Here is a 9,763-nt window from a genome sequence, read left to right as displayed (position 1 = left end):
TCCATACTATCCAAATCACATCGTAATTTCAGGATAAATATGATAGCTTCGCCACGAAATCCCTGGAAATGTAATCTTATTTCCGTTCAGGAATCGATAAGCTATAGAACCATTCTCATGGTTTCATTCTTTCTGTCTTTATCTATCGGCAATTTAGACAATCCATTACAAACTCTGTCATATCTGATCTTATCTATTTCTATCAAAACTGTCTTTCAATCATAGTGCACTTCTGACACTATCTGTTGTTTCATATTCGAAACATCTGGCACAATCAATTAGTTATTCATATACCATTCAGTGTCACATACCTGATATTCTGATAGATACTCTGTTCTGACTATAAATATCAATTTCTGAACATTCTGATCAACTTTCTGAGCTACTCTAATTCTCAAACCCAAATCTGATTCGGCTGGCTCAATATCAAATCTCAACGGTGCACAATCTGTCTCATCAACAGTTTCTGTATAACATATCTCAGTTCTCAGAGTATTCAATACAGTATTCAAATGTTCAACATAATCAGTCATATTCTTCGAATATACCAGAATATTATAGATTCACTAAGCAGAAAATCATCAAAATATTCTGAACAATGAGTTTATCAACTCACAAACATAACTGATACATCCCTAAAGAGAAACATTAAATCAGATGTAACTCTCGGCTAGTAAATCTTCTATCTGATCTTTCAACTCTTTCAATTCAATCAATATCATTCGGTACGGAGTTATAGAAACAAAACAGTACTTGGTATCAAGTCAAAACGGAAATCAATCTTCCTGATTAGAATCAAACCCGAAATCTTATCTGGAAACCATTGGCAACTCTCATGCCACTGACAAATCAGCCAATGATAATCTTGATTTCAGTAAATCAAGTAAATGCATAAGAAAGCTCTCTGTTCCTTTCTGGAAAATCAAGTCACAAATAATACGGATATCGAAGGAATTCTAAATCTAGAAACCTTACCGTACTATATTCATTCTTCGGCCATTTCAGTTCTGATTCTTACCATCTTCCTAAATCAGTTTATGGTACTCTGTACTCGATCAGCATAACCATATCAATAATGCAGTCATACTCAGACAACATAAGTACACTAAAAGCTAACTCAGTCTCATTCTCATCCCACGGTAGTCTACGATGCTTACAGAATTCACTGATATCAACTCGCCTCCCAAAACTGAAGAGATAAACTACTACAGCAGACAAGTACTCAACAGATAATGCATAAATCGATGCAATTCATTTAAAATAACGTATAGGATGCACTAGTATCTATCACTCCTAATACAGGCTAATCATAAAGAACATTTACCTGTCGCTATATCATCAAATGTATCTTGGGTCTGTTCTGCGGTCACTGTCACCAAATACTTCTGTTCCCTGGACTCTTCGGGAATCTCTTTGTGGACATACTCTAGCAAAGTGCCCTTGTTGTCTGCAAATGTTGCAACTACCAAGTACTCCTTGGCACTGCTCTGTGAGATGTCTCGCTCCACAAGCGCTGCAATAGACTCCAGTATAACTCTGGCTAGAACCACTGGAACTAGATAAACTGCTGCCAGACCTCTTGAACTGTCTTCCTCTGGCTTCCAAATAGTCTTTATTTCCACCACTGTTTCCACCAATCTCAAGTATGAGCGGTGGTTGTTGTGGTCTCGGTACTGGAAAAATATACGAAGCTTCATTTTGCCTCATTAGACTGGCTTCGACTCTCTTAGCTTTACTCAGAATATCAACAAAAGTATAGGGTCGGCTAACATTTATCAATGTCAATATCTCAGGATTCAATCCTTTAACAAACTGATCAGTCACAGCTTTATCATTCTCAGTCACGTGAGGGGCAAAACGTAGCAAAGTAGAGAATTGAGCAACATATTCTTCAATATTTAGCTGACCCTGTTTCAAATTTTGAAATTCTGCCTTCTTGTCTTCTCGGTACGAAACTGGGAAAAACCTTCGATAGAATTCAACTTTGAAGATCTTCCAAGTAATCACCGTACCCCGCTGTTTTAAGACTTCCTTGGTTGTAATCCACCAACTCTTTGCGATTTCTTGTAACTGATCCCCAATCAGTTTAATTCTTCATTCATCTGGGTACTCAAGTGAATCAAACAGTATCTCTATATCATCTAGCCAATTCTCACAGTCATCAGATGTCTCAGTACCCTTCAGAATCGGAGGTTGAAATGACTGAAATCTCTTCAACATTATTTCCATCGGAGTTTCTGACACATCCATCTGATAAACTGAAGTACCTCTTGATTATGGAATTCTTCGAGGAGGTATATCTGATTACCAAAAGAATTAGTAATCAAATACAACAAACCTATTTCAGCCCTTCTCTAATCATCTTACAGCTGATCAAGAATCAGTTCAGATTCAACCTCAATAATACATATTACTAAATCAAATCAGATAATCAAGTAACATGTATTAACAAAACAGCAAATCATGCTAGCATTCACATGCAAGGAAATAAAATTCATTCTGCCCCGCTTACTAGCTTCTATCTCAGTCTCAATCTAATGGATCCTGGCTCTGATACCACCTGTTGTGGGGTCCCGGACGCTAATCATCTTCTTAATCATTCTTTGGGACTAATTAGATCAATTAATATAAACAAGATCTAAATTGTTTTTTTTTAAATTCGGAAGGTAATGGAATCAATATAATATACAATCAGTATAAAAGTAAAAATCTTGTACAACATGCATCTAGCTCAAACTAAGGTTCAATTACTACAATTCAAGTAATTAAACATATCTACATCAAAGTCCGGAATCACCACTCTAATCTCGATCTCTCATCATCTTCATGACCCTGATCCTGTCCCACCTTTTACCATGCACACATACAAACAGGACAACAGCCGGATAACTCCGGTGAGAATAAATCCCAGTATAAATAAACGAACATGCAATCATATAATCAATATAAAGCCTGAAGTTGTTAACAAAACATGTATCATAATCTAAAATCATAAATCGATATCAAACTGTAAATAATATTCTGAACATGTATCAAAATCAGAAACATGAATCAATACAAACTCTAAATCACACTCTGTGATTCTAAGACTCTAACTTGATCGCTCATACTCGACTCCTCTCTCATCTAGTGATCCCGGTCTGAATAAGATCTAGCCCTTCTATCAGTAACTCTCACTCAATCGCTGTCTGCTATTCTCTGCTTTCCTAGCATCACTAAAAGCAACATATTCTTTCACATAACACAAAAGTATAAAAACAATAACATATAAGTATGTGGTTTAGGGAAACTAGATTTAAATCTAACTCAAGTCGATTTCCCGGTTAACATTGATTTATACCTTTCTTTCCGTCGGTCTGTCAAAGTCAAAGTCTGGAACCTGAATCTGTCAAAGTCAATCAATCTGAAATGACAATATCGAGGAGTATATATATCAATACACAACTCAATTCAAAACCTATTCTGATCAATACTCAAATCAAACATAATCTGATCCATATCAATGATATCATGATATAATCTCAATCAATACTGAATTTGATCGAAATTCATCTACTGATGTTTCGACGGCATAGCAATACAATCTCGATAATCCCATCAATCTCAACATCACAGATATCAGTCTCAACTCATAAACAATATCAATAATAATCGCAACAATAATAGATCATACTCTCAAATCTGTGCAATTTCGATCATATTCATTCAGAAAATTATAACAATTGCATAAACAGTCCGTTCTTCGATCTGACTTCAAATATATACTGATCAGTATATCCAGAACACATAATAATAATAAACTCTCAATTAATAATCAGTAACCTTACAACTCTGATATCAAATCTCAATCAATATCTTCCGAAAATCATAATAATTCCATACAGTATCTGTTCTTCAATCCAGTTTCGATTCTACGATGTATACTATGTCAAGAACACCATATATGAATCATATTCAATTCCAACAACATCATATTTTTAAATCATCTCAAAACGTAATAAAACTTACGTCCAGTTGTAGCTCTTAGCGAGAGGAGCACGATACTGCGTTCGGATTCAAATTCTGATACACGGATATTTCAAAATCACGCTTTAAAGGTATGAGAAACTTTGAGGAATTTGTTGAGGGAAATCACAATTTCTTCTTCTGAAATCGTGAGAAACCAAGATATATATATACTGCACGTCGCACCGCGGGTGCGCTCGGCGTACTGATCTACATCAAAATTCTAGAAGCAAGGTCGTCTCACGTCTTCTTATTTGTCTACGTTCTTATTTGTTTACGTTCGTAATTGTCCTGCATGAGTGTCAGTGATGGTGGACCTAGTAAATTGGTAGCCGATGATGATTGTGGGACGAATGAACTGCATACTACTTAGTCTTATCACTCGTTATAAATACCCCAGTGAATTGAAAAATTTCCATATGCACACATAGTGGGTGTTATTAGTAGTGTAAACGACAGTCGAGTTTAAGAATCTGTGGGAGAAACTGAAAAAAACATGAGATGCAAGTTGAACTTGAGTGAATTTTTGTTGACAGTCGTGACCGACCAGTGACATGAAGTAGACTAGATCACTTGAGTCCACCGGAATAACTTTCGTCCCAATTGTGCATAATACCTCAAGAGTTATCCCTAAGCCAACTAAACAAACGTTCCATATACTCAAAACCTAGGGAGTACACTTGAGAAAATTGTGCACTAAAAAAAATAGTGTTGTGAATGAAAAAAGGGGATGTAAGGTGTGGTGGAGCCAAAAAGGGATGAAATCCTATCCCAAGGATAAATAGATGGAGAAGTAAGGCGTTGAGGAATGTCAGATAAAAATTCTAACAAGTGCATAATGAAAATGATCAGTGTACGTCCCATCTTCTTTAGCCGTTCGAAACCTCATGATATTAACTCCCTATTTCCTGTGGTACAAACTCGGAATTTTGCCGCTTTGTGTTCACTTTTTGGTCGCAACTAGAAACAGAACTCAGGATAGGAATACTTGCATTGAATTGTTGATTTGGTGACTCACATGATTTGCAAACAAAACTGTCTGAAGCATGAGCTAGCGAGACCCACAGCACACACACGACCACACTTTCTGGTCAAATCAAAATGCTATAAGGTGCTTTAAAAGGGGTATTGATGAATGTGGTGATTTGACTAATTGGATGTGGTTCAAACACCCACTGAGGCAGGAGATACCGGTTTGCTACTTCACCATCAGTTTCGTTAGTTTAATTCTTTCATTTTGTGTTTATTTCGTATTTTGGTTGTGGGTTGTAACCTATTTTGCTTGAGGGCAAGTAAAAGGTTAGTATGAAGGGGTTGATAGGTGTGGTTTTTACGTGTTTTATTGCATTAGTCTGTGTGTGTTTTGCATTGTGCATACGTCTATTTCAATCACATTTTGTTCATTTTAGAATAAACATTTGCATTTTATCATATCTCACTCAGGCATGACGAATTTGCAGGAAAAATGGCCGGAAAATCAGAAATCGGAGCCAAGCGCTAAGCCAACAAGTTTGTGTGCAGAAAAGTTGGCGCCCGAGCGGTAAAATTTCACCGCCCGAGCGCCAAAATTTATGTAAATTTCTTCGGAATACCCCCTCATACTAACCTTTTGCTTGCCCTCAAGCAAAATAGGTTACAACCCACAACCAAAATACGAAATAAACACAAAATGAAAGAATTAAACTAACGAAACTGATGGTGAAGTAGCAAACTGGTATCTCCTGCCTCAGCGGGTGTTTGAACCACATCCAATTAGTCAAATCACCACATTCATCAATACCCCTTTTAAAGCACCTTATAGCATTTTGATTTGACCAGAAAGTGTGGTCGTGTGTGTGCTGTGGGTCTCGCTAGCTCTTGCTTCAGACAGTTTTGTTTGAAAATCATGTGAGTTCAATGCAAGTCTTCCTATCCTGAGTTCTGTTTCTAGTTGCGACCAACAAGTGAACACAAAGCGGCAAAATTCCGAGGTTGTACCACAGGAAGTAGGGAGTTAATATCATGAGGTTTCGAACGGCTAAAGAAGATGGGACGTACACTGATCATTTTCATTATGCACTTGTCAGAATTTTTATCTGACATTCCTCAACGCCTTACTTCTCCATCTATTTAGCCTTGGGATAGGATTTCATCCCTTTTTGGCTCCCCTACACCTTACATCCCCTTTTTTCATTCACAACACTATTTTTTTTTAGTGCACAATTTTCCCAAGTGTACTCCCTAGGTTTTGAGTATATGGAACGTTTGTTTAGTTGGCTTAGGGATAACTCTTGAGGTATTATGCACAATTGGGACGAAAGTTATTCCGGTGGACTCAAGTGATCTAGTCTACTTCATGTCACTGGTCGGTCACGACTGTCAACAAAAATTCACTCAAGTTCGACTTGCATCTCATGTTTTTTTCAGTTTCTCCCAGTCGTTTACACTACTAATAACACCCACTATGTGTGCATATGGAAATTTTTCAATTCACTGGGGAATTTATAACGAATGATAAGACTAAGTAGTACGCAGTTCATTCGTCCCACAATCATCATCGGCTACCAATTTACTAGGTCCACCATCACTGACACTCATGCAGGACAATTACGAACGTAAACAAATAAGAACGTAGACAAATAAGAAGACGTGGGACGACCCCCTCATACTAGACGTGTGCAATGTCCCCATTGCACAAAAAAAAACTCAAAAACACAGAAATGCAAACACAAATGCAGACTAATAAACATGAAAGCTAATAAACATGCTAAACTGAAACAACGATAAGAAAGAAAACAGAAAGCGGTAAACAAATAAAAGTGCGAAGAAGGGGAAACAGTAAACTCCCCTAGTCACTGCTCCTCCTCATCCTGCTCCGGTGGTTGCACTCCTGCGGCCTCCCCATGCTGAGAATAATCATACTGGAACTGGAATGGGGGAGGAGGTAGCGGAGTTGGTGGAATGGTCGACGGGTCAACGCCCCCGTGCACAAGCAAAGTGCGCATCATGGAGTCAAGGTGAGACAAATAGTCTGTGACGTAAGAGTTGAACTGACTCTGATGCGCTTGGAAGGCGAGATTTTCATCCATCTTATCATTTTGAGTTCGCCTGCGGGGTTGTGGTGGAAGGCGGCGTGGGACGGCAGTGCTAGATCCACCGGCTTCCTCCTCCTGAGTGGGGAAGTTCGCCCGTCGTTTTGATCTTTTTCTTTGTTCATCCTCCTGACAAATTGGCTTCATCGGTTGAAGCCACTCCTCGTCGTCCCGGAAAAGTACCCCAGCCCGTGCACACAGTTCGGATATGATCGTCGGAAAGAAAAGCCCGATGTGGCTGTTGTGGGCACTCAGCATGATCTGAGAGGTTATAAGTCGGCCCACATTGATGCTGTATCCTTGGGTCAACGCAAACAGTAGCACCGCTCTTTCCTTTTGAACCTCGCTCTTATGCGAGACTGGCATCATCCGCTGGGCCACAAATAAATACCACATGGCAGCAGTGGTGCGCAAATACTTCTCGTCGAAACAACTCGGGGGTCCCCCTAGTGGTTTCCATGTAGCCCCCGGAAGACACAAAGTCTCGATAATCTCAGTGTAATTGGGTTCAACAATCAATGCCTGGTAGTTGGAGTCGTCCACCTCCGCTGTTTCTAGGAGGGCGTTAATAGTAGCCGAATCAAACGACACAAGCTTGCCTCTAACAAAAGCTCTCCCATCAGTTTGCCCACAAGAATTTGCATAAAACTCCCTAATTACCGACACCACTGCAGCTTGAGGGTGCTCACTAAATTTTTCCCATCCCCTTCGATCCAAGTCCACAAGGGGCTCTAAATATCTATCCTCAAATTGGCGATGAAATCCCCTTTCGGGAATGGGGTTTCGGTGAATTTTAGCATGGTCGTATCTAGCACGAGCTTCCGCACTCACGAAACGTGTTCTATCAAATGAGGATGAAGAGGAGGAACTGGGATTACCTCTTTGCTTCTTGGGAGCCATTGTGTGTGAAGATGGAGATGATGACCGGAGAAGAAGACCCGATTGATGGAATACGCGTGCGTCCCTACGAAGAATATTCGCCTTGCCGAGGATTGGGGGAGGAATTGACCATCTGCACACGAAAATTGAAGAGGAGAGTGAGGGAGAGTTAGGGATTTGGGGGGTAGGGTGCGCGCAGAATGAAAGGGGAAAGGGGAAATCGCGACTTTAAAAGAAGTCACGCTCGAGCGGTATAAAATTACCGCTCGAGAGCGAACCTCTCTGGTATTTTTGTCCAGAGGTAAGCGCTCGCGCTCGGGCGGTATAAAATTACCGCTCGAGCGCCAACCTCTCGGGAATTAGTATTCCGAGCTAAGCGTTCGCGCTCGGGCGGTATAAAATTACCGCTCGAGCGCGGACCTCTCTGCCCATACTCGCTTAAATTCAAAATATTTTTTTTTAATAAAATTAAACAAAAGCAAGAGAAAATAACTAAATTGACACGAAAGAAAATCTAAATCAAATGCGAGAGAAGGGGAAGAAAATAGTTCTCAATTTATAGTCGAGAGCTTGACTGTCGGTCTGTCTCAGTTCGACATGTCTTGGAACCGGGTGATTCCAAGTTGTGGCTCAATTGTGCCACCCATGTAGTGCTTCAGGCGCTGGGCATTGACCATAAATGTCCCATCCTTCCCATCTTTCAATTCTACAGCTCCCGATGGATAAACTTTGGAAATCACGAATGGACCAGACCATCGTGACTTCAATTTTCCGAGAAACAGTCGCAACCCGGAGTTGTAGAGTAGGACACTTTCACCCTCTTTAAATTCTCTTTCGATGATCCGCCTATCATGAGCCTTCTTTGTCTTTTCTTTTTATGACAGTGCTAGATCATAGGCCAGATTCCGGAATTCCTCCAACTGATCTAGTTGAAGCAAACGTTGTTCACCTGCATCAGTAAAATTAAAGTTCAGTGCTTTTGTGGCCCAGTATGCGCGATGCTCTAACTCTACAGGTAGATGACATGCTTTACCAAACAAAAGCCTATACGGTGTAGTGCCTATAGGTGTTTTAAAAGCAGTCCTATATGCCCAAAGAGCATCATCTAATCTCACCGACCAATCCTTCCTACTGACACCTACCACTTTCTCCAAAATTCGCTTTATCTCTCAGTTAGACACCTCCACTTGCCCACTTGTCTGGGGGTGATAGGGGGTAGAGATTTTATGTGTGATACCATATTTGCTCAAAAGTTTTTCAAATAGTTTGTTGCAAAAATGCGTGCCACCGTCACTAATGATTGCTCGTGGTGTTCCAAATCGGTTAAAAATGTTTTTCTTTAAAAATTTTAGGACCACTTGAGCAACATTAGTGGCATACGCTTCCGCCTCTACCCACTTTGACACATAATCCACCGCAACCAAGATGTATTTTTTCGTGAAAGAACTGGGGAACGGTCCCATGAAGTCTATTCCCCACACATCAAAAACCTCACATTCAATGATATTATTTAAAGGCATTTCATGACGGTTAGAGATGTTACCTGACCGCTGGCATTTATCACAATGTAGCACATAAGAACGAGCATCTTTGAAGAGAGTTGGCCAATAAAAGCCATATTCAAGTACCTTGGATGCCGTCCTTGTTGGTCCGAAATGACCACCTACCTCACGGTCATGGCAATGGTTGAGAATTTGATCAAACTCTTCCTCCGCAACACACCGTCTTATCATGGAATCTGCACAAATTTTAAACAAAAACATTTCCTCCCAAAAATAGTATTTCACGTCAGAAAAGAATTTCTTTCG

Source organism: Primulina eburnea, chromosome 17, assembly GCF_022965805.1.
Source record: "Primulina eburnea isolate SZY01 chromosome 17, ASM2296580v1, whole genome shotgun sequence".
NCBI lineage: Eukaryota > Viridiplantae > Streptophyta > Magnoliopsida > Lamiales > Gesneriaceae > Primulina > Primulina eburnea.
Note: the sequence above shows the minus strand (reverse complement) of the source record.